Source organism: Triticum aestivum, chromosome 5A (genome assembly GCF_018294505.1).
Source record: "Triticum aestivum cultivar Chinese Spring chromosome 5A, IWGSC CS RefSeq v2.1, whole genome shotgun sequence".
Lineage (NCBI taxonomy): Eukaryota > Viridiplantae > Streptophyta > Magnoliopsida > Poales > Poaceae > Triticum > Triticum aestivum.
The window spans coordinates 545,353,942-545,380,287 of NC_057806.1; the positions used below are offsets into that span (position 1 = coordinate 545,353,942).

Here is a 26,346-nt window from a genome sequence, read left to right on the forward strand (position 1 = left end):
AAAGCTCGAATTTGGGGTTTCCCCTGGGGCACACATGGAACATGAATTTCCCCACAACGCCTCCAACAAGGTAACGACGCTCGCGGGCGCCGCCATCGACGGTTCTGGCCGAGGTCGAACTTCGCTGCAAATTTGCGCCCATCCCTTGCTGGACCACCAGATCGACCCCCTCCATCATCCAGCACGCCCATGGGTGACGTCTGCCGCTGGGGAACCATACGACCGGAGCCGCACCACCGCTCGGAACTGCCGCCCAACAAGGGTGAGCAATCGATGATGGAGGGCCCCTCACCACTGCGCCGCTGATGCCGGAAAACACACACGTCCATGACACCCGCGCGGATCTCCACCGCAACCGCATCATGGAGCCACGACGGAGGAAGGCCTTGCCGCCGCCATCATCCCCCGCCTAGGCTTTGCCCCGCGTAGTTCCGCTGGCGGCGAGGAGAGGAGCAGCGTCGGCTAAAAGACCTAGATTGGATCGGTCTAGAGGGGATCGGGAGGGAGGAGATCGGGAGGGAGGGGGTCGAGAAGAGCGGTGGTGGCGGCCCGAGGAGGTATGGTTCAAAACTTTGCAAGTGTGCACTCTAAAAAACACTATAGTTGCTACTCCCTCCGTCTCATAATATAAAAACATTTTTGAAACAAGTTGGTGTCAAAAACGCTATTATATTATGGGACGGATGGAGTAGTAAATAACATAACAGTGGCGATGTACACTTGTATAGGCCTCTTATGTGCTCTCAAAAAAACCGAGCATTACCTGCTTGAAAAATCATCTCACCTCTTAAAGCCCTTCTTAAATCAATGAAATGAAGTGTGAAGGGTGCCTAGGCCCTAGGCCACAACAGAACGACTAGGTCTTTTTTTGGGGCAAACAAACACCTAGCTCCACCTAGGCATGAACTTAGGCAAGATAGGCGCTAGTCAGTGGAAAAACACAATTAATAGCTAGCATTTTTTCCTTGGTCCTAAATAAAAGGATTCGAAAAGCATGTAAAGTGTGTAAAGTTGGGCCAAAAAATAGACAAACTGAAGAGGTGGTTTATGTGTCTTTGTAAATACGGAAGGAACACCAATAAAATCATAATGACCAATCATGGAAAGGATCATTAGCCAAGTAATATTATTTTTAATGCATCAAATATACAAAATGAAAGTAAGTAAACTCAGGGCTAATATAACCATTCGATATTCTGGACATAGAGCAGCTTGAAAGACACAAAAGCGCGCGCGCGCACACACACACACAAAGAGGGAGACTGCTTACATTCAAACTACTACCGAACTCTTAAAATTGTTGATGCCAATTGCCCATCACACAAGTTTTCTGCCGGGCACAATATAGAAAAAGCATTATTTCATTCAATTGTGTCTTCATGAAACTGTGGAGAACTGATCAAAGTTTAAACTTACTGCAGAATGCAAGATTGTTAGTCCTCCTTTTATATCTAAAATAGGCTGAAGAGAGAAAAAACCTAGAAAAATATGAGGGTGGGTGTGATTAAGCATTCCAAGACTAAAAGGTAATTTACTGGATAAGTATGAAAAAAAAGGAAACTACCACAACACAAATTAGAACTAATATCATAATGATCCCTACTCCTCCAACACTAATAGTCGTAAAGGCACCGTTGTATTAGCTTCTATGAATGAAATTTGATATAAGCATTAATTTGATAGACCAAAAACAATATGGAAAATCTGGAAGATTAACAAACATTTTCTGTTGAAAATTTCTCATAATAAATAATACGGTGTAGAATTAAAAACAACACAGAGAAATAAACGTACATATCCCGTTCCTATTCTGCAACAGAGAAAAATAAAACAACCAGACAAAGTGACAAACCAGTCTTTATGTGTGAAGGCTGGAGGCTATATGCTGATAAGTGAGAATCCATCAACACAAACAAAATTTAAGATTGCCATTCCTATAAATGCAGAAGAAATGAAGCTCAACATTCAGTATAATATTGTTTTCATTTTCAGACATTTAACAAGGAAAATCACAGTAATTGAAAAATCACTTCAAACCACATTTTCTTACCCGCGAGCTTGTCAACGAAGTTCATTTGTGTCGCCGTTTCATCCTGACCTCACCCCCACCACTTGACCCATCAGTGGCCTAGGCCATCTCACAGGGTCAAACACATCCATTCACGGCGGAGGATATATCCTCCACTGCAACTGAAAAGGAAACATAAACGAATTAAATGAGCATGTAAAGGCAACAAGAGAAAATTGTGCCTAAAAATAACCAGTCTGTATGCTTTGAGATGGTTCAACAAATCAATAGTATGGTAAGGATCGAAGATAAATCTTCATGTCACACTATGCTCATGCATCACTGAAACGAAAAAAAGTGACATTCAAGATAGCTGACCTCAATGCAATTCTTTTGCTGAGGGAGGCAACATTGCTATACCAGATTTCATTTCAGACTTTCAGGTTAGCCATCCACAAAAGTAAGTAGTCTTAAGGTTCAGTTGCAAGCTCAAAGCTGGAAGCACCACAATATTAGATATAATCCACGCCTTCAGAGTTCATTAGTTTCTAAAACTAATCAATTGATAACACCTCATAGTCAAAGATCTAGCACCAAAATAGGAAATGTAGACAGTGCAAGCAAGATACACAACTGATGCATAGGGCTCTTGTCTTTATGGCATCACAAACCAGCAGACATGCAAATGGAAAATTAGCATACCATTTCTAGAACCTATAAACAATATAGTACAGCTAGCCTTCTCTTTAGAACACTTTACTATTATTTCAGTATGATATCAAATATGCTATCTCTCTCACATGAAACAAATGCTAGAAAAGAGAAATTCAGTCCAAACAGTTACATTAATCCTCCAGCTACAAAATTTAGAGCAATAGTGTTCGAGCCTTAAGAAACTGAGAAAGCAACAACAAAAATAGAAGTACAATTATGTGTAACAGCGGCAAGCGTGGCAGACGCAAAAGTAACCACAGCCTGGCCTATCATCTGTAAAACCAGACTACACAAGAATAAAATAATATAACAGAACATGAACACCATGTATCCTATTCAGAGTGGTAACTAAGAAGAAAATAAAAATACGACGTGCATATATATAGGGTAGAAAACAATCAACAAGCTGAAAGCATCTTAATGGAAGCACTCACTAAGAACCTTGATAGAAGCTCATGAAGCCCCGCCTACATTAGCTCTATCTTCTTTTATCTGCCAAGATTCATATACATCACCAAGAATCACTCAAATTTGGCGCATAACACAAAGAATATCTTGTTGAGAGAGACGATCCTACCCTTGCATTTGAAATAGCTATATAAATGATACTTTTTGCTTTTTTAGGCGGCGGTACCAACACTTCCATTCGAGTAAATCCAAGGAAGGTAAATACCATATTCTTCTATGCTATAGAAGTGGTTAAATCTTGTTTAGATTATTTGGCAATAGAACTAACATGTTAAGTACATTATAGATAAGCGCAGCCCATTCATTTGCACTCTGCTTTCAAGAACCATACAAAAGAAATGAATAGAAGGCTGAGTCAACTAAAACAAACTTAGCTTAAAGCTCTCACAGTACAATCAGGAAAACTACAAATGGCGGAAAGCTATTCATAGAACTGCATTTTTCACCAAGACTCCGCTCATAACATGCATGGTATGAATCAACATTTGCTCGACATACCTTTACCATCACATTCAAGATTGCATCCATAGATTAGAAAAGCTGTATCTGCATTCCCTCAATCCGCCGCCATTCATACCTCACCTGAAATAAATCATTTTTTTCACAGAACATAAATAATATCTTATGGTGAGATGATCTTAACTTGCATTCCAATTAGATTTCAAGCTGCATATCCGCACCACAGCTATATCAATGGTTTGCCTTTTCTGCACTCTGTCGGGCATGCAAAATCTGTAACAAAAGAAATGCACACATACACGACAGGCTGAAATTTCCTTTTTTATATAGATCAATATAGGCAAGGCAATGAGCAGTAGATGCCTGAGGTCAGCCAACAAAAAATGGAAGGCATCCACTACCTAACCCTTGACAAGTGGAATCAAATGAATAAACCCTAACTGTATATATATATGTGTATGTGGCAATGTGGCATTACTAACAACGCTGCAAATTAATGTAGGATGCCAAATATCATCAAAACTAAAATGTACGAACAAGAGAGAGAGAGAGAGAGCGAGAATTCAACATGTTCTTCTTCAAAGCTCTTCCATGAGATTCTTTCTCTTCTTTTTTGTCTCAGATCTAGAAAATGATAAATTGAGAAAACTAAAATGCAGGAACAAACGTAGGTGAGAGAGAGAGAGAGAGAGAGAGGATTTACCAGGTTCTTCTCCATGAGATTCTTTCTTTCTTTTCTGTCTCATATCTGGAAAATCATAAATTGAGAAACCATAACATCAAAACTAAAATGCAGGAACAAACGTGGATGTGTGTGTGTGTGTGTGTGTGAGAGAGAGAGAGATTATTCAACTTGTTCTTCTTCATCAAACCCTTCCACAAGATTCTTTCTCTTCTTCTGTGTCTTCGATCTGGAAAACCATAAATTTAGAAATTGAAATCACATTGCCATAGTACTAAGGAAAAAACTGGGGGAGAAAGATGGCGGGAGACCGCATATGAGCAGCCTAGATTGGGGATGGTGGCGACGGCTGACGAGCAGCGCCACAGCGCCACTCCACCGAGACGCGAGCACCCCCTGAAGCTCTGGCTTCGCTGGTCCCTCCTTCACCACTATCCTCCCCTACTCTTTCATGACTATCGTGGCAGTGACTTGCGCTGGATCCGGAACACCGGCGCGCAGCAGAGAGGATGGAGAAATTGAGGACGTTATCTAGGGGGAAGAGAGAGAAAACAGAGGCGGTGGCAACCATGCGTTTAGGTTTCGAGAGCGGAGGAGCAGAGAAGCGAGGAGGAGGAGGAGGAGGCGTGGTGGTGGTGGAGAGCATGCGAGGAGGGGATGTGGGGCTCGAGGACGAGAGGGATCGCAACACGATCTACCCCACACCTCTCAGTCCGCATACGTCAAACCGGTCACTATCTCTTGGCCCCACAGGAGAACGACCCCACCAGTCATCCAGCGCCAGCCCAAGCGCGTGCATGGATAATGGAGGAACGGCTGAGCAGCTGACACAGAGATAAAAACAGCCACAGTAAAAAGATCGGACGACCACAGATCGCTCGCGTGCTCAGATGGCTTGTATGGCCGGGTAGAGCATCAGGGTTTATAGGTAGAATATATGCATAGAACACGAACGGCCAATTAACTAGATGATTTCTATGAGATAAATTTTGCAACCTTGCCACCTTACCTTCTCCTAAAACAACACATTTTATTTAAAGCTGCTTCAGGAATTTCAAACCGAGACATCATACAGTATGCAATATTGTTTAAGCTGCACTACAATAGAATCGATTTCCCCACACAAGAAAGGAATTTATACCACCAACTATCCAACTTCTTATGCAACCTCTGGTCAGTGTTTCTCCCGTCATTGTTCTAAGTTCAGTGTTATGAATATGAAACCCCCGAGCCCGAATACTACATCAGCAAACCCCCTCTCTAAAACAAGAAATTCCACTTTTATGAAAGTAACCTGAAGAAGAGAGAGACTAATGTTGAAAACAGCTACAACAAGTTTGAAGTTTATGACTCTTAAGGACAGATAAATGTTCAAAACAACAACAACAAACCATCCAATGTACTGAATTTGTATACGATTACAAACAAACGCAATAGAACTTCTGAAATTGTTTGCCACTTGATGCCTATAGACAGACACATATGATATGGTGCTATGGAGTTCAGAACCTGGGACGACGCCATGGCCTATCCGCAGCCAACCGATGCAGCTAGGGCAAGCAAGCTTGGATCGTAGGTGGCCACGGCATCTGGTACGGGTACCCCGTGGGGTGGCGCTTCTCCCGGAGCGCGGCGTACTCCTCGTCGTTCAGCACGAGAAAACAGGTGAGCTCGGCGGCGTCCTTGTCCAGAGAAAGAAGAATGTTGTCTCCGACCGTCCAGTCGGCGGACCCGTCGTCGCTCCCTGCAAAATGGATGGGCTCCAACTCCACGTCCGGGCTGATTGACATGCTGCTACGCCCGGCGGCGGAGGCCCAGCCGCCGCCGGCGGACGAGAAGGCACAGGCCCTGGCGGTGCGGTTCCGAAAGCGATAGAGCACGCACGTCACCCTGAAGTTTGACATGCTGATGCCCGCATCCGCGTCCTCGCCGTCGAGGAGGAAAGCACCCAGCAGGTGGCAGCCGTGGAACCACGCCGAGCCAGGGATTTCCCTGTAGCATCGCCTCAGGGGATCGCAGATGAGGAGGCGTGGCGCCAGCACCCTGTCGAAGACGAGCAGGAGGCCGCCCCGGATGTCGGCGAGTTCCCAGCGGGAATCTCCGAATTCCCCCCGCGGGAGGAAATCCAGCGCGAGATTCCGAGCGGCGATGCCCACGGCGAAGAGGAGGAGGGGGAGGGGACAAACACGGGGTCAAGGCTAGGCCGACGCGGGTTCGGGTACCCGTCGCAGTCGTCGACGCAGTAGTGGCCGACAACGTCATCGGATGCGCTGTGGAGAGTGCCGTACCGGCGGAGGAGGCCGCCACCGTCGCCCGCGATTATGCGGCGCCAGCGCTTGCAGGTGCTCGCGGCGCGGACGAGGTTGGCAGGCGAGGGGAGGCGCAGGAACACCAGCTCGAGAAGATTGTCCAGGAGGACGTCAATCTCGGCCGCCGGCGGGGATCCCCTCCGGGAATTCTTGCGGCAGCGCACTACCGGAAAATGGTCCTACGCCGACGGCCAAATCTATGCCGACGGCTGCCGTCGGCCTACTTGGAGCTATGCCGACAACCTACTCCTGGCCGTCGGCTTATCCAGGCCGTCGGGCTACCCTGATCTACACCGACGGCAGCCGTCGGCACAGAACAGCCGTCGACCTAGATGCAGACACGTCGGCAGCAGCCGTCGGCATACCTGTGGGCCCGGCGACCCCGCCCGTGACCAGCGGCTAACGCCGTCAAACCAATGCCGACGGTCTGGACGGGCGGCCGTCGGCATATCTCCGCACGCCACGTCACCGATCCGCGGCGTAGATATGCCGACGGCAGCCGTCGGCATAGGCGCCACGTCACCGATCCGCGGCACGGCGCCCACCTAAACCCTACCGTCTCTATGCCGACGGCAAAGCCGTCGGCATAGTTAATTTTTTACATATGTTTTTATGCTTTTTTACATTTGTTTTTATGCATTTTTTTACATATGTTTTTATGCTTTTTTATGTATTATATGTAAATATATGTAGTTTGTAATTTTTTCCATAGATTATGAATATATATATATATATATATATATATATATATAGTTTGTATTTTTTTTCGAGCACATTAATAATGGGCCGTCATGTTCTTTTGAATATAGGTCCTTATATTTTATTAAAATCAAAAACAGCTATGCCGACAGAAGTTTTGTGGCGGTTGCAAACGCCCGACACCCGTCTCCGGAGTGTGACCGCCTCACGTTCGCGGTGTGCCCCCCTCACGGACGGCACCGCCGCCGGCATCTGGAGGGCGGAAACAGCCGCATCAGGTCTATACGGAGGGGACGTTGCTCCCAAGTGTTTCTATGGGATGACCTACCACAACCGGGTGGTGTTGTGGCATGTCCGAAGAGGCGGCACGCATCTCCGGGGAGTGCCCCCCCTAACGGATGGCGCCGCCGCCGGCACCTGGAGGGGGGAAACGGACGCATCGGACTACTGTCGACGTCCCACGCGGTGTCAACCGCTGGGGTGCCCTTACCCTTTTTGGGTGCTTGCGCCTCCAGATGTGTTGAGGCTGCCCTCTTCTTCTTCTCCTCCTCGGGAGGAGGGTTATTTTCCTCCTCCTCCTTCTCCTCGTCGTTGTCCTCAGGGACAGAGGAATGGGTCTCGTTGTCTTCGGACGCCGCATCCGAAGTGCCCTTGCGATGGGGCCACTCTTGGCCCCCTTGGCTTTCTTCTTAGCCTTCTTCTCCGGCGCCGTATATGGCGCCGGTACCAGCATCCTCGCCAAGCGTGGGATGACTGGTTCTTCGGGCAATGGAGCCGGACACTGGATCCGCTTCGCCCTCTCCACCCAGTCCTGAGAGAGCAATACTAAGATCTCGAACATCATCCTCGAAACATTTAAGTTGGGAATACGTCAAAAGTAACATACCTCGCTGGCGGGGCGGTTACAATTGTGACCACGGCCTGAGTCCATGGTCGGTGGCTTCTCGTTGCCCTTAAAGAGCAACTTCCAGGCCCCTTCGTGAGAATTGTCGAAGAGCCTTTTCAGGGTCTGGTGCTTCTTCGAATTAAACTCCTATAAAGGGTGGCTTCGGCGCTGGCACGGGAGAATACGGCGGATTAGCATCACCTGGATAACGTCAACGAGCTTGACGTCCTTGGTTACCATGCTTTGAATGCGCGTATGCAGCGCTATCAGCTCGTTAGGTGAACACCAGTCCAGACTCTTCTCGACCCAGGAGGTGAGTCGCATGGGAGCGCTGGGGCGGAATTCGACAGCTACGGCCCAGGTGGCGCTGCGAGGTTCTGTGATGTAGAACCATTGCTTCTGCCATTCCTTTACTGTCTCCACAAAGGTGCCTTTGGGGCAGGAGACGTTGGATAGCTTGCTCACCATGGCCCCTCCGCACTCCGCGTGCTGGCCATCCACCACCTTCGGCTTCACGTTGAAGACTTTCAGCCACAACCCGAAGTGGGGATGGATGCGGAGGAAGGCCTCGCACACGATGATAAACGCCGAGATGTTGAAGAAGGAATTCGGGGATAGATCATGGAAATCTACCCTGTAGTAGTACATCAGCCCGCGGACAAAAGGGTGGAGTGGAAACCCTAGCCCACCGAGGAAATGGGGATGAATACTACCCTCTTTGTGGGCTCCGGCGTGGGGACGACTTGTCCCTCGGCTGGCAGACGATGGGCGATCTCCTTCGCCCAATATCCGACCGCCCGGAGCTTAGTAATGTCCTCCTCCTTGACGGAGGAGACCATCCACTTGCCCTGACCACCAGATCCGGACATGGTTGCTTGAGTGGAGAGGAGATGAGAACTTGAGCGTTGGAGCTTGAGATCGAAAATGCGGAGACGAAGAGAGAGCATGAGGAGAGGAAAAGGGAATCCTTATCCCCTTATAAAGGCAGCAAATATTAAACGCCTCCTCACTCGCCTTAGGATTCGCCTGTTCCCTTGGACTGTATAAATGGCATGATTGAGTTACCCATGCCCGCATTGATGAGAATCCCGCAATATGGGGGCACGATCTCTGTTTCAACAAGATGTGCCAATAGCAACCGCGTCTCGAAGCGTGGGATGGCAGAAGAAAAATGGTTCAAAATTATAACCGGACAAACATGATGTCGTGTTGGAAAAAAGCTGTCAACAGATTAGATTTGTGCAAATATTATATTCTCTCCGCGGTTGTGTATGGTGTACGTAACAGGTCAGGATACTATCATTGCATTCGAAGACTATCTTGGAGTTCGGAGAAAGGGGAACCCGCCTTACAATGCCGAAGACAATCAACGCGTCGGACTCCTCGTCATTTGAAAGCCAGGTTCAGGGGCTACTGAGGGAGTCCTGGACTAAGGGGTCCTCGGGCGTCCGGCCTGTTATCCATGGGCCGGAGTGATGGGCTGTGAAGACATGAAGGCCGAAGACTGCATCGTGTCCGGATTGGACTCTACTTGGCGTGGAAGGCAAGCTTGGCGACCGAAGATTCCTTCTTATGTAACCGACTCCATGTAAACCCTAGATCCCCTCGGTGTCTATATAAACCAAAGGGGATAGTACGGAAAGGACACCACATATACCCATTACCATATGCATAGGCTAGACTTCTAGGGTTTAGTCATTACGATCTCGTGGTAGGTCAACTCTTGTAATACTCATATTCATCAAGATCAATCAAGCAGGAAGTAGGGTATTACCTCCATAGAGAGGGCCCGAACCTGGGTAAACATCGTGTCCCCTGTCTCCTGTTACCATCGATCCTAGACGCACAGTTCGGGACCCCCTACCCGAGATCCGCCGATTTTGACACCGACAACGATGTCATCTACATAAGCTTTAACTATCTTGCCGATCTGTTTCTCCAGTCATGTTTGAATCATGCGCTGGTATGTGGCGCCGGCGTTCTTGAGCCCGACGGGCACGGTGTTGAAGAAGAATGGCCCATATGGGGTAATGAATGATGTTGCAGCTTGATCGGACTCCTTCATGTTGATTTGATGGTATCCGGAATATGCATCAAGGAAACACAGTGAGTCGTGTCCTGCAGTAGCATCAATGGTTTGATCAATGTGGGGGAGGGAGAAGGGATCCTTAGGGCAAGCCTTATTGAGGTCTTTAAAATCGACGCACAACTGCCAGGATTTTTCCTTCTTTGGTACCATCACCAGGTTTGCCAACCAGTCCGGATGTTTTATTTCTCTGATGAATCTGGCCTCATTTAGCTTGGCTAGCTCCTCCCCCATAGCTTGATGTTTGGGTTCGGAAAAGCGCCGCAGTGTTTGCTTGACCGGTTTATATTCCTTTAATATATTGAGGCTATGTTCGGCCAACTCACGTGGGATTCCTGGCATATCAGAAGGGTGCCAGGCGAATATATCCCAATTCTCGCGCAGGAACTCTCGTAGTGCGGTGTCAACCGCTGGGTCTAATTGTGCTTCGATGGATGCTGTCTTATTGGGGTCCGTTGGATGGACTTGGAATTTGACTATTTCTTCTGCTGGTTTGAAGGAGGTGGATTTGGGTCGTTTGTCTAGGACCACATCATCCCTGTCCATCGTGGAGCGCAGCGCGGTTAATTCTTCGGCCTCGAGGGCTTCAGATAATGCCTCGAGGGCCAAGGATGCGGTTTTGTTCTCGGCACGGAGTGCTATGTCCGGATCACTAGCTAGAGTGATTATACCGTTGTGCCCAGGCATCTTAAGCTTCATGTATCAATAATGGGGTACCACTTGGAAGCGCGTAAATGCATCTCGCCCTAAGAGGGTGTGATATCCGCTGTTGGAAGGGGCCACTTGGAAGGTTATTTCTTCGGACCGATAATTCTCCAGCATGCCGAATACCACGTCGAGCGTTATTTTTCCCACACACCGCGCCTCCTGACTGGGGATAATTCCTCGGAAGGTCGTGCTGCTTTGCTCAACACGGCTCCTATCTATTTCCATTTTATGGAGTGTATCTTCGTAGATGAGGTTTAGTCTGCTGCCACCATCCATGAGGACCTTGGTGAGCCGAAAGCCGTCCACAATTGGACTGAGGACCAAGGCGGCTGGTGCTCGGACTGTCCTGTATTTTGGTTCGTCGCCGGCATTAAAGGTTATAGCCGTGTCATTCCAAGGGTTTATTGCTGCTATTTGACAAACTTCGGCGAGTCCGCATAGTGCTCTTTTGCGCTATTGTTTGAGGCGAATGTCTCGAAGACCATCAGTACTTTGGGGTCGTTGTCCTTTGGGGGGTGTTGTTCTGGGTTATTCTTGGTGAGGATATCCTCGCCGCTCTTGGCCACTTGCCGGAGTATCCAACATGCTCTAAGGCTATGTGTTGGTATGTTATCCGGTGTTGCGTGTATTTTGCATGGCCCATCGAGCCATCCTTCCAGAACAGTTCCGTGCCCCATACTGGACTTGTATTTCTTTGCTATTGAGCCGGGCGTGTTGCAAGGGCGCACCCTTTTCTCCTGAATGAGGGTTTGAGTGGGGACCGATGATTCCCAATGAGTTGCTTGAGTTTTCCAGGCGCTTTCCATTGCACTGTACTTCTGTACGATAGTTGCCAAGTCAGCGAAGTGTAAGATGCGATGGCGGTTGATGGCGTTAAGGATTCCTTCGTCCCTGCAATTGTTGCGGAACACTGAGATCGCTTCCTCGTCGCGGCAATCTTTAATCTTGTTTTTGACAAGAAGGAATCTGGCCGAGAAGTGGACCGTTTTCTGAGACTGATGTTTTATGCTCATGAGAGCGCTTGTATTCGGGTGGGTGGGTGGATTTAAATCTGAACCCTGCCCCAGTTTTGGACCCGGAGTCTGAAGGTCTTCCGAACTTAGCAGATCGGGCTCCGGGATGTCCACTAATTTTTTAGGCCCGTCGTCTGATTCTATGTTCGGAGGGTAGGATGCATCACCTCGCGGGTAGGTGTCCGGCTCTTCGAGACCGGAGATCCGGACATAGTCCATCCTTAATATGGAGGAAGAGTTGTCGACTCGCTCTTCGACTACCGTTATCTGGTGGGTGATCGGTGGAGATTTGATTTCTCTCTGATCGGGTTTAAGCCCAATTCGATCGTAGTCTGCAGCGACCCCCAGGGCGGCGATGCGATCTAGGAGCTCGTTTAAGGACGAAAGCTCCACCGGATCCATCTGCTTGGAGTGTTCGGAGTCGATACGAAAGGGGTTTCCAATGACCCGAGAGGTCATCGTCGGCTTAATGACCGAACGGGCGGTCATGGTGAAGCCGCTCAGCCGGAGGGTTTGGCCTGGAGCCAGTGTTCCTCCGGTGATGATATTGTCCTTGAGAACAAGGCGAGACATCGATCTTGTTGTCGACGGCACAGTGGAACTCTCAATGAAAGCACCAATGTCGGTGTCAAAACCGGCGGATCTCGGGTAGGGGGTCCTGAACTGTGCGTCTAATGTCGATGGTAACAAGAGACAAGGGACACAATGTTTACCCAGGTTCGGGCCCTCTCTATGGAGGTAATACCCTACGTCCTGCTTGATTGATATTGATGAGTATGAGTATTACAAGAGTTGATCTACCTCGAGATCGTAAAGGCCAAACCCTAAAGGTCTAGCTTGTATGGCTATGATAACGAATCTCCCCCTCCGGACTAAGTCCTCCGGTTTATATAGACATCAGGGAGATCTAGGGTTACACAAGGTCGGTTACAAAGAAAGGAATCTACATATTCGGTCGCCAAGCTTGCCTTCCACGCCAAGGAGAGTCCCATCCAGGCACTGGTGCAGTCTTCGGTCTTCGTGTCTTCAGAGCCCATCAGTCCGGCCCATGGCTAACAGGCCGGACGCCCGAGGACCCCTTAGCCAGGACTCCCTCACGGACCCTACGGGTTCGAGAACTATGTAGACATGACCAAGACACCTCTCCGGTCAATTACCAATAGCGGAACCTGGATGCTCATATTGGCTCCCACATATTCTACGAAGATCTTTATCGGTCAAACCGTTATGGCAACATATGTTATTCCCTTCGTCATCGGTATATATGCTACTTGCCCGAGATTCGATCGTCGGTATCTTCATACCTAGTTCAATCTCGTTACCGGCAAGTCTCTTTACTCGTCCCGTAATACATCATCCCGCAACTAACTCATTAGTTACATTGCTTGCAAGGCTTATTATGATGTGCATTACCGAGAGGGCCCAGAGATACCTCTCCGATACTCAGAGTGACAAATCCTAATCTCGATCTATGTCAACCCAACAAACACATTCGGAGATACCTGTAGAGCATCCTTATAATCATCCAGTTACGTTGTGACGTTTGATAGCACACAAGGTATTCCTCCGGTATCCGGGAGTTGCATAATCTCATAGTCAACGGAATATGTATATGTCCCAATAGCAATAAAACTTAACGATCATTATGCTAAGCTAACAGATGGGTCTTGTCCATCACATCATTCTCCTAATGATATGATCCCGTTCATCAAATGACAACACATGTCTATGGCTAGGAAACTTAACCATCTTTGATTAACGAGCTAGTCTAGTAGAGGCTTACTAGGGACACTGTGTTTTGTCTATGTATCCACACATGTATCATGTTTCCGGTTAATACAATTATAGCATGAATAATAAACATTTATCATGATATGAGGAAATATAAAGTAACAACTTTACTATTGCCTCTAGGGCATAGTTCCTTCAATGGCATCATTAGAATTGCCTAAATCGATCTTCGGGTCCTTAAGATTCAGTGCCAGTCTATACACTACACACTCTTCACCGAGAACAAACTGCTTTTCTCATGGTGCACTGCCAAGAAATAATATCTCCCTCGCCCATTCTAAGAGTGCGCAACTTTAGGATCTCCTCTGCATCATTGATAAGAAATAGATGCCTGATCAGGTGTTCATCCCATCTCCTAGTCCCACTCAAGAATAACTCGGACACCCATTTGATCCTAGTTCTGTTCTTCTTAGCAGAGATTTGAAGACCAGATTCTCCAAGGATCCAATTATCCCTCCAAATATTTATACTAGTCTCATCGGACACTCTTCATATGATACCTTTTTTAGCAGTTCGAGGCCATGCATAATTCCTTGCCAAGAAAGGATGTATCTTGAGGGAAAACGATATCAATAAGATGCCCATGAGGATAATATTTAGCTTTCATCAACTTTGCACACAGAGGGTCTGGAAAAACCAAAAGACGCCAAGCTTGTTTTGCCAAAAGCGCTTGATTAAAAAGCTGAAGATTGCGAAATCCCATACCCCCTTCACTTTTTGGTCTTGTCATCTTATCCCAAGCCAGCCAATGTGTTCTTTTCCTATTCTCTTCATCGCCCCACCAAAAATTCCTGATAATCTGGGATAACTCCTCACACAATAAATCAGAGAATTTAAAAATACCCATTGTATAAACCGGTAAAGCCTGAACAACAGACTTGATTTGGATTTCTTTCACCCCGCTTGAAGCATATTTTTCAATCCAATCTGAAACACGCTTGAGTGATTTACCTTTGGTGGATTGAAACTTACCCACCTTCATACGGCCTTCTGGTACAGGCAAGCACATATATTTGTCCTCAAATCCATCGATGGTGAGTTTAAGGATAACCAGGATGGACACCTGGTCCTCCATAAAGCATTTTTTTTGTCAAATAAGACAGAACATTTATCCGGACTTAATAGTTGTCCAGTTCCCTCCTCATAAGCCGACAAAATACCTTTAACATTTATCCTGCAAGCCTCTTCTTAAGCACATTATCATCCTTAATATATATACTTTTTCTAAGCATCAAGCAAAGATAACTTCCAGGGGACCCGGATGAACCAGAGTTCTTTGTATGGGCACCCAACCTGTGCCATGCCGCTCTCAAAGTAGAGTAGGAGTAGCATACATCGATTTGAAACTCTTGGACCTGGAATGCTGCTCTCAACCTGAATTCTGCCACTTCCACCCCAAACTATTCTCCTAAATCTAATGCTCTGCCCAAGTCTCCCTCCAAAACAATTGAAAACATCATGTCAGTACTCAAAGTAAGGTTATAAAGAAGCACTGGCATATTTTCTACAAAGAGGGACATACCCAATCCACAAATATCACCAGGATTTGGTCTTTTGCCCATTCTCATTTTTTTTACAACACCTGCAAGATAAACCAACCTCTAGCTTTTAGAATGACTAGATTGCGCCCCGGGTGCAAGACACGGACAGAGAGAAGTTCTATTTGAGTATTAATCACCATACATTTGTAGGGGCGGTAAAGAATAACAGAAGGTACCAATGGGAAACCCAGGCCCAGGAAGCTAATTAAAATCAAGAATTCTGTGGGTACAACCTAATGAGCATTCCATACCAATATCAGACAACACCCAACAGCTGAGCTGACATAACTTCAGCTTTAGGCCTTAGTACTATTTTTTTCTTCATGTCCATATGCTAAAAAGCTTTTTTATGAGGTATGCTTCATTACAAGGTAGCAAAGCACAGGTTACTTCATACCTGTAAAACTATGTCAAATTTCAAGAGTTTCTCAACAACAAACTGAGAAAACACACACAAGAAAGGGCATTGTTCTGAAAAATCAAGCAAAAACAAACTTGTATGCTCTGCAATCTCATCTGGGGCATTTCCTCAAAAGTATCGTGGGCTACAAAATCACACATGTACATCGACAAAGAGGTCACAGATGGCATGCGTGAGATGACGGTTGGTGTAGACTGGGTGAGAGTATAGAACGAAGAGAAGCTTGGCTCTCTAAATACAAGCATGACGCATTATCCTCATTTAGGTAGCAATGAGAAACCCAGGCTCAAGCTAATTACTAACCTAATAAGCATTCCATACCAGTATCAGGCAACAACCAGCAGCGGAGTTGAAATTGCTTCAACTTTAGGCATTAGTACTATTTTTTTCATGTCCATATGCTAGAAAGCTTTTTTTACGAGATATATGCTTTGTTACAAAGGTAGCAAAGCGTAGATTACTTCATACCTCTAAGACTATATCAAATTTCAAGATTTTCTTAACAACAAATTGAGACAAAACACACACACAAAGAAAGGGTATTTGTCGGGAGCGTAAACTCAGGACATCAAGGATCAAAGATACCTTGTAATTTTGAGTTCAACGAGAGGCTAAAACGCACGGTTTCCTTCTGAGAAAATCACAAGGGACACAAGGATTTTTATATAGGTTCAGGCCGCCATTGATAGCATAAAATCCTATGTCCTGTTCTTCGTTGATATGAAAATGGAGGTTAAAGTGTTGTTGTGTTACAAACGGGGTGCTCGGCGTGTCATCGGTGGTGGTTGGAGTCCTAGCTTGAGTGCCCGAGCACTCCTATCTCTACTCGGCTAAGTTTGATGTACTATCGCCTTCTGGTGATGCTCGGAATGGGAGTAGTGTTAACTGGTGTGTGCATGTGTGTGTGATAGCTCAATCGTTTGTCTTAAAATGACCTCGGTCCTCCCCTTATATAGGCATGGGGACACCATAATAGTCGGTTTAGTATGTGTGAACAAATACTAGTTGAAGGTCGGCGTCCATCTTGCAGATGTGCATTTGTTTACGGTTCAGAAGATAAGCTGATACTGCAGAGTGTCAGGTACTCAAGTGCTTTTGGTAGATGCCTAGGTCCCGCTTGTCATTGTCCTGCTTGTCTTTGTTGTTAGAATAAATTCGAGGCATACCGTCAATTATCCGAGGACCAAACAATCACACGAGCATGACACCGAGATTTGTAACGAGGTTCACCGATATGGCTACATTCCCGGGGCTTGACTACGGGCGCTCCTCCCCGTGACACCGTCACAATACCGCACACCGGCCACCCGGGCGCCGGCACACGCCGCCGGCTCCCCCTTGCGCGCCTATGCTATTATGTTGGCATATGTTACTTCATGTGTCTACTCCCGTTATATATGAGAGGTCTAGGATACAAGTGTCCTATTAGGACACAACTCCACATCCTATTTAAACACAATACAACTCCTAGTTCAACTGTAACCTACCTTGTACACAATATTCGACACAACTCTAACAAACTCCACCTTGGCGAATATTCTCCACCACCTTGAATTTGTCACTGCGTCAAACTTCCATGTACATTGGATTTGAGCTTATCCCATGAGTACCGCTGCTACTCCAAAGACTCTATATGACTCCACCTGCAACTTGTAGTCCCTTCTTTTCTTGACCAGAGTCAACACTCGAACGAAATTAAGTTCCACATAACTCTAGTTTGCGCTCCCAACTTTTAGAGTATCCGTTCAATGCCATCACACATTGATCACTGACCTGCGTGAAAGTGAACAACTCACATATTGGGTATCACACATAAGAGTTACCTGAACTCAACATCACCGCTCCTTTCTTGATAGCCTGTTTGAAACTTGAAGGAATTTCACCATTGCTTGTAGTCATCTCAAGTCAAATTCACAGTTGTCTCATCACATGTATGACCACCAGAGCCCTGGCCCGTCTCCATGTCCCGTGCGTACTGCACGCCTCGTCGTTATTACTGCGTCGAGCCTCCGCTGTCCCGGTCGAGTCTCAAGGATCGCGAACCCACATCACTCAACCCCCACTGCAGAGTACCACCAATCATAACCGATCGATGACGAGTTTCACACTTTCATCAGACCACTGGGCTCCAGTCCGAACTGTGTGTCCCATGCTTTTCCCCTTTGCTGAATAGGCTTCGATTCCCTGGATCCTTACATCGTAGCCCCTCAATCCAGCTTCACATTCAACATGACTCCATGGTAGATGATCAGTCCACCCTCGCGCCCCGTCGACTTCAAGCTCCGTGTATACATCACCTAGAATCAACCCCGCGCCATAGTCTTGTCGAAGCTGCACAAGCCCTCGGGGCCTGTGCCACGTGTTTCCACGCCCCAGAAGTCGGTCACCATCAACATCACGCTCCTACGTCGTCGTTGCCGATCTCACCACCGTCTTCTGTACCAACCGACTCGCGTCGATCCGTCAGACTAGCTTGTCCGACCAAGCCGATCTTATTGGACTGTACGACACACTCAAGGCTCCCAAATCGTCTTGTCCGAATCTCCATCCATCACCTGATAATTCCATCTTAGCTGACATGACTTCCCGTAACTCCTTCAAGCATCTCTATTGCACCAACAAATCTTTCACCTTTGTCTGCCATAACCCAAGGTTTCCAGTCCAGTCAACTTCTCTACCTCAAACCTGGTACCCATTGACGCCATAGTCCTTTGTGTGGCTGACCATGCGAAAAATTATCCGAGCTTTACACACGATTCCCCAAGTACACAAACAAAACCTCCACATACTACTGGCAATTTCAACTAGCTGGTCTTCACATGATCTACTCCCTTGGCTCAACCCCAAGAAGCTAGCTTTGCTTTGCCTTTCTGTGTCATATAGAGTATGGAGACTCGGTCTCCTTTTGTTTCCAAACAAATCTCACGTAAGTAGCCCTCCAGTTCCAACTTGCTATCGGCCGACTCCGCCTAGGCCTGCCTGCGCTGCCCCACATGGGCCAGCCCACGTCCTATGGACCACGCTAGCCCCCGCCTTGGCTTCAGCCACCTGTGCGCACGGCTGCACAGCGCGTGCCGCCTGCACGTTCCGCCACCACCGCGAAGCGCCGAGAACTTCGATCTCGCCGATAACTTCCTGCGAACCGATCACTTCTGTTTTTGGCCCAGATCGTCTTGCTGCTCTCTCCTGTCTTGTCCCGCGCGATCGCCAAAGATCCCGCCGACTAGCCACCGACCAGCTTCTACAATCACGATCTCTTCAAAACCTCCTCCTTTCAGATCAACTCGACCGCCTGCCGGACCTTTTCAACCTTGCTCATGATATCACTTGTTAAAATAAATTTGAGGCATATCGTCGATCACTCAAGGACCAAGCAATCACACGAGTATGACACCGAGATTTGTTAACGAGGTTCACCGATATAGCTACATCTGGTATCAGATTCAAGGTGGTGGAAAATATTCGTGAAGGTGGAGTTTGTTAGAGTTGTGTCGAATATTGTGTACAAGGTAGGTTACAGTTGAACTAGGAGTTGTATTGTGTTTATATAGAATGTGGAGTTGTGTCCTAATAGGACACTTGTATCCTAGGCCTTTCATATATAGCGGGATTAGACACACGATGTAACATATGCCAACATAATAGCACATGCGCGCAAGGGGGAGCCGGCGGCATGTGCCGGCGCCCGGGTGGCCGGTGTGCGGTATTGTGACGGTGTCACGGCGAGGAGCGCCCGTAGTCAAGCCCCGGGGATGTAGCCATATCGGTGAACCTCGTTAACAAATCTCGGTGTCGTGCTCGTGTGATTGCTTGGTCCTTGGATGATCGACGGTATGCCTCGGATTTATTCTAACAATTGTCCTGCTTGATCTGACGCGAGGCACCACTCCCTTGGTCAAAAAGGTTGTCTGGTCCTGTCGCTTTCACCTGATCGATAGGGTTTGCACCTGATCAGCCTGAGGTACCCGTCCAACCTGTTCGTTGTGATGATGACGGTTTACATAGGCCTGCAGCGGCGAGGTTCTCCATTCGTAGAGAGAGTGACCTTCCTGCGCACGCGAGCCTGGGAGGTTGATGCTCGGGGTTTCGGGCACCATCCTTATGACACCAGGGCTGATGTCTTGACATCCTTCGCTTGGATTGTTTGTGTCATTTATATTTATTTATATGATAGTAAATACACACAATAGATCTGTGTACAACACATGTGGCCTTCATCTTTAACGGGGCAACGCTGAAAAACCCTTTATGTTTCTTATTTTACTTGATTGTTTTTTGGGGGCTGGCTCATTTGGCAGGCGACTCAGGGTACCCTTATTGTTGATATGCCGACTGTATTGTTCTAAAGAACCAAGCAAAATTAAAATAAACGTTTGTATGCTCTGCATGATAATCTCTCCAGGGGCATTTCCTCAAACATATCATGGGTTACAAAATCACACATATATATCGACAGAGAGGTCATAGATGGCTGCGTGAGATGTTCCTCTTGAGAAATTGATCTTAGGAAGCGAAGGAGATGGTTTTATTTAGGACGGTTGGTGTAGCCTGGGTGCGAGTACATGCGGTGATGGTGTCTTGTTTGGGATTTTAATAGCATGTCATGACCAAAGAAGAAAATAGCTCGATAAAATGCATACCTATCATAAAGAAATATTACTGTGGTGTCAAGGATTCCTTGTTATTTCGCAATAACCAGATATCAGCTTCAAGAATCTCTCACAGTACAAGTGTTTTTCTAGTCGCCTTCAATAAAAAAATGAATTAGATATGAACATTGCAGAGTAGTAGCATTCCTACAAATCACCAAGAATCAGAAAATGATCTCAGAGCTGCACTCGCAGTCTTGCAGTCAAATTAGAAACAACCGAAGAAAAGGGAATGTGAAGTACTCTTTCCGGTTCTTTTTACACCGCATATAAGATTTGTCTAAAGTCAAACTACATAAAGTAGGTAAACTTCATCGCTGATAACAGTGGCAAAGATAGACTTAATAATGCCAAAATGGGCACAACCACAAGAAAAACTGGGTGTTTCCAATTCTATCCGTATTTATTTTCCCCTTACCCGTGTGAGGCTAAAAATGTGATACAGCTAGGAGGATACCTTGTGCAGCAGTAGGTACAAATATTATGGGCATGCTTTCTTCAAATATTTGCCTTCAGAGGATGCTAAACATCAACTGATCTATCCAGATAGAGGCTAAATTGATGGAACACATCTGAAGGACTAAACTCAGGTCAACAGCAAACAGGTAAATATTTCACTCTTGATTAACAAAAACAAATTATACATGATCTACTATGCAAAGGACAGAATAAGTTGGCTACATCTGATTTACTATGCAATCAGCACAAAGAGTAGTAAATCGCCCTTGTCGCCTGTAGCTGACCACTGATCTAATATATTCAAGATTGAGATAATGAATAATACAAAATATGAACGTAGAGACTATTTCTCTATGCAGTCTCCATGTTCTTCAAGATCACTGGAGGACACGTCAGGGCATGAAGTTCTTCAGGATTTCTATTCATGTTTTACTGATAGCAACAGTGAAGCACCAATTACATATTTAAGGGGATTTCTCTGTACTGTTTACCGTTTGCACAACAGTCCAAAACTCATGCATTTTAATATTTCACATGCAGAAAGGTAAACTCTGGTTTTCTGTCCTTTTTATACTTTCACCATCAATCGTGCAAACCAATATGTAAATCTCTTATCAATAAACTGATAATCGTTCAAAAATAGCAAAAGAGCAACTGTGCATCTATTATTTCCCTCGGCGCATTTTCTCTCGAAAAGGAGGATTACTCCGGCCTCTACATCGAGCGATGCATATAGCCATCTTTATTGCATTATTCAACGAAGTCTTACAAAATAAATACATAGATCAACCCAAAGCCACCTTCCTGACAAAAAATTGTCGCCCTACCTACAAGATTGATGATGTGCCTTGACCACCACACACACCAGGAAATCCGCTGGCCTCACCAAGCCACCCGCTGGCTAGCCGGGAGCACCAACCGGTCTAGCAGACCCTCGGCATGCAACACATGGGCACGTTGTAGAATCCGCCACCATCTTCTACAGTCTCATCTTCAACAGCAATCAATGCAGTGATCTTGCCAGACCCTTCCGCCGTCAGCGCCACCACGACGACAAATAGCGCGCGCCTCCTGCGCGCGTCCATCGAACGGTATCCAGCACCGAGACCCTGTTGCACCTTGCCGCCAAGACACGCCGTCATCAATACTGTAGATTGTACGCCGCTCTACCTTGGTCACTGCACGAGAAGTATACGGAGGCCTGCGCCCAGCCACCAAGCCAAACACTTATCCCTCCAGCCAGTGTACAACCCCAAATATGATGTCCCAATGGGGGGTGACGATGCACGAACCTCGCCATCATCTGATCCAGAAAGCTCGAATTTGGGGTTTCCCCTGGGGCACACATGGAACATGAATTTCCCCACAACACCTCCAACAAGGTAACGACGCTCGCGGGCGCCGCCATCGACGGTTCTGGCCGAGGTCGAACTTCGCTGCAAATTTGCGCCCATCCCTTGCTGGACCACCAGATCGACCCCCTCCATCATCCAGCACGCCCATGGGTGACGTCTGCCGCTGGGGAACCATACGACCGGAGCCGCACCACCGCTCGGAACTGCCGCCCGACAAGGGTGAGCAATCGATGATGGAGGGGCCCTCACCACTGCGCCGCTGATGCCGGAAAACACACACGTCCATGACACCCGCGCGGATCTCCACCGCAACCGCATCATGGAGCCACGGCGGAGGAAGGCCTTGCCGCCGCCATCATCCCCCGCCTAGGCTTTGCCCCGCGTAGTTCCGCTGGCGGCGAGGAGAGGAGCAGCGTCGGCTAAAAGACCTAGATCGGATCGGTCTAGAGGGGATCGGGAGGGAGGAGATCGGGAGGGAGGGGGTCGAGAAGAGCGGTGGTGGTGGCCCGAGGAGGTATGGTTCAAAACTTTGCAAGCGTGCACTCTAAAAAACACTATAGTTGCTACTCCCTCCGTCTCATAATATAAAAACATTTTTGAAACAAGTTGGTGTCAAAAACGCTCTTATATTATGGGACGGATGGAGTAGTAAATAACATAACAGTGGCGATGTACACTTGTATAGGCCTCTTATGTGCTCTCAAAAAAACCGAGCATTACCTGCTTGAAAAATCATCTCACCTCTTAAAGCCCTTCTTAAATCAATGAAATGAAGTGTGAAGGGTGCCTAGGCCCTAGGCCACAACAGAACGACTAGGTCTCTTTTTGGGGCAAACAAACACCTAGCTCGACCTAGGCATGAACTTAGGCAAGATAGGCGCTAGTCAGTGGAAAAACACAATTAATAGCTAGCATTTTTTCCTTGGTCCTAAATAAAAGGATTCGAAAAGCATGTAAAGTGTGTAAAGTTGGGCCAAAAAATAGACAAACTGAAGAGGTGGTTTATGTGTCTTTGTAAATACGGAAGGAACACCAATAAAATCATAATGACCAATCATGGAAAGGATCATTAGCCAAGTAATATTATTTTTAATGCATCAAATATACAAAATGAAAGTAAGTAAACTCAGGGCTAATATAACCATTTGATATTCTGGACATAGAGCAGCTTGAAAGACACAAAAGCGCGCGCGTGCACACACACACACAAAGAGGGAGACTGCTTACATTCAAACTACTACCGAACTCTTAAAATTGTTGATGCCAATTGCCCATCACACAAGTTTTCTGCCGGGCACAATATAGAAAAAGCATTATTTCATTCAATTGTGTCTTCATGAAACTGTGGAGAACTGATCAAAGTTTAAACTTACTGCAGAATGCAAGATTGTTAGTCCTCCTTTTATATCTAAAATAGGCTGAAGAGAGAAAAAACCTAGAAAAATATGAGGGTGGGTGTGATTAAGCATTCCAAGACTAAAAGGTAATTTACTGGATAAGTATGAAAAAAAGGAAACTACCACAACACAAATTAGAACTAATATCATAATGATCCCTACTCCTCCAACACTAGTAGTCGTAAAGGCACCGTTGTATTAGCTTCTATGAATGAAATTTGATATAAGCCTTAATTTGATAGACCAAAAACAATATGGAAAATAAACGTACATATCTCGTTCCTATTCTGCAACAGAGAAAAATAAAACAACCAGACAAAGTGACAAACCAGTCTTTATGTGTGAAGGCTGGAGGCTATATGCTGATAAGTGAGAATCCATCAACGCAAACAAAATTTAAGATTGCCATTCCTATAAATGCAGAAGAAATGAAGCTCAACATTCAGTATAATATTGTTTTCATTTTCAGACATTTAACAAGGAAAATCACAGTAATTAAAAAATCACTTCAAACCACATTTTCTTACCCGCGAGCTTGTCAACGAAGTTCATTTGTGTCGCCGTTTCATCCTGACCTCACCCCCACCACTTGACCCATCAGTGGCCTAGGCCATCTCACAGGGTCAAACACATCCATTCACGGCGGAGGATATATCCTCCACTGCAACTGAAAAGGAAACATAAACGAATTAAATGAGCATGTAAAGGCAACAAGAGAAAATTGTGCCTAAAAATAACCAGTCTGTATGCTTTGAGATGGTTCAACAAATCAATAGTATGGTAAGGATCGAAGATAAATCTTCATGTCACACTATGCTCATGCATCACTGAAACGAAAAAAAGTGACATTCAAGATAGCTGACCTCAATGCAATTCTTTTGCTGAGGGAGGCAACATTGCTATACCAGATTTCATTTCAGACTTTCAGGTTAGCCATCCACAAAAGTAAGTAGTCTTAAGGTTCAGTTGCAAGCTCAAAGCTGGAAGCACCACAATATTAGATATAATCCACGCCTTCAGAGTTCATTAGTTTCTAAAACTAATCAATTGATAACACCTCATAGTCAAAGATCTAGCACCAAAATAGGAAATGTAGACAGTGCAAGCAAGATACACAACTGATGCATAGGGCTCTTGTCTTTATGGCATCACAAACCAGCAGACATGCAAATGGAAAATTAGCATACCATTTCTAGAACCTATAAACAATATAGTACAGCTAGCCTTCTCTTTAGAACACTTTACTATCATTTCAGTATGATATCAAATATGCTATCTCTCTCACATGAAACAAATGCTAGAAAAGAGAAATTCAGTCCAAACAGTTACATTAATCCTCCAGCTACAAAATTTAGAGCAATAGTGTTCGAGCCTTAAGAAACTGAGAAAACAACAACAAAAATAGAAGTACAATTATGTGTAACAGCGGCAAGCGTGGCAGACGCAAAAGTAACCACAGCCTTGCCTATCATCTGTAAAACCAGACTACACAAGAATAAAATAATATAACAGAACATGAACACCATGTATCCTATTCAGAGTGGTAACTAAGAAGAAAATAAAAATACGACGTGCATATATATAGGGTAGAAAACAATCAACAAGCTGAAAGCATCTTAATGGAAGCACTCACTAAGAACCTTGATAGAAGCTCATGAAGCCCCACCTACATTAGCTCTATCTTCTTTTATCTGCCAAGATTCATATACATCACCAAGAATCACTCAAATTTGGCGCATAACACAAAGAATATCTTGTTGAGAGAGACGATCCTACCCTTGCATTTGAAATAGCTATATAAATGATACTTTTTGCTTTTTTAGGCGGCGGTACCAACACTTCCATTCGAGTAAATCCAAGGAAGGTAAATACCATATTCTTCTATGCTATAGAAGTGGTTAAATCTTGTTTAGATCATTTGGCAATAGAACTAACATGTTAAGTACATTATAGATAAGCGCAGCCCATTCATTTGCACTCTGCTTTCAAGAACCATACAAAAGAAATGAATAGAAGGCTGAGTCAACTAAAACAAACTTAGCTTAAAGCTCTCACAGTACAATCAGGAAAACTACAAATGGCGGAAAGCTATTCATAGAACTGCATTTTTCACCAAGACTCCGCTCATAACATGCATGGTATGAATCAACATTTGCTCGACATACCTTTACCATCACATTCAAGATTGCATCCATAGATTAGAAAAGCTGTATCTGCATTCCCTCAATCCGCCGCCATTCATACCTCACCTGAAATAAATCATTTTTTTCACAGAACATAAATAATATCTTATGGTGAGATGATCTTAACTTGCATTCCAATTAGATTTCAAGCTGCATATCCGCACCACAGCTATATCAATGGTTTGCCTTTTCTGCACTCTGTCGGGCATGCAAAATCTGTAACAAAAGAAATGCACACATACACGACAGGCTGAAATTTCCTTTTTTATATAGATCAATATAGGCAAGGCAATGAGCAGTAGATGCCTGAGGTCAGCCAACAAAAAATGGAAGGCATCCACTACCTAACCCTTGACAAGTGGAATCAAATGAATAAACCCTAACTGTATATATATGTGTGTATGTGGCAATGTGGCATTACTAACAACGCTGCAAATTAATGTAGGATGCCAAATATCATCAAAACTAAAATGTACGAACAAGAGAGAGAGAGAGAGAGAGAGAGAGAGAGAGAGAGA

General features: G+C 45.8%; 1 pseudogene; it reads right to left on the reverse strand.

The window, feature by feature from the left end:
• Positions 1-5,881: 5,881 nt before the first annotated feature.
• LOC123101510 (uncharacterized) lies at positions 5,882-21,978 on the reverse strand (annotated as a pseudogene).
• Between the last annotated feature and the right edge of the window lie 4,368 nt (positions 21,979-26,346).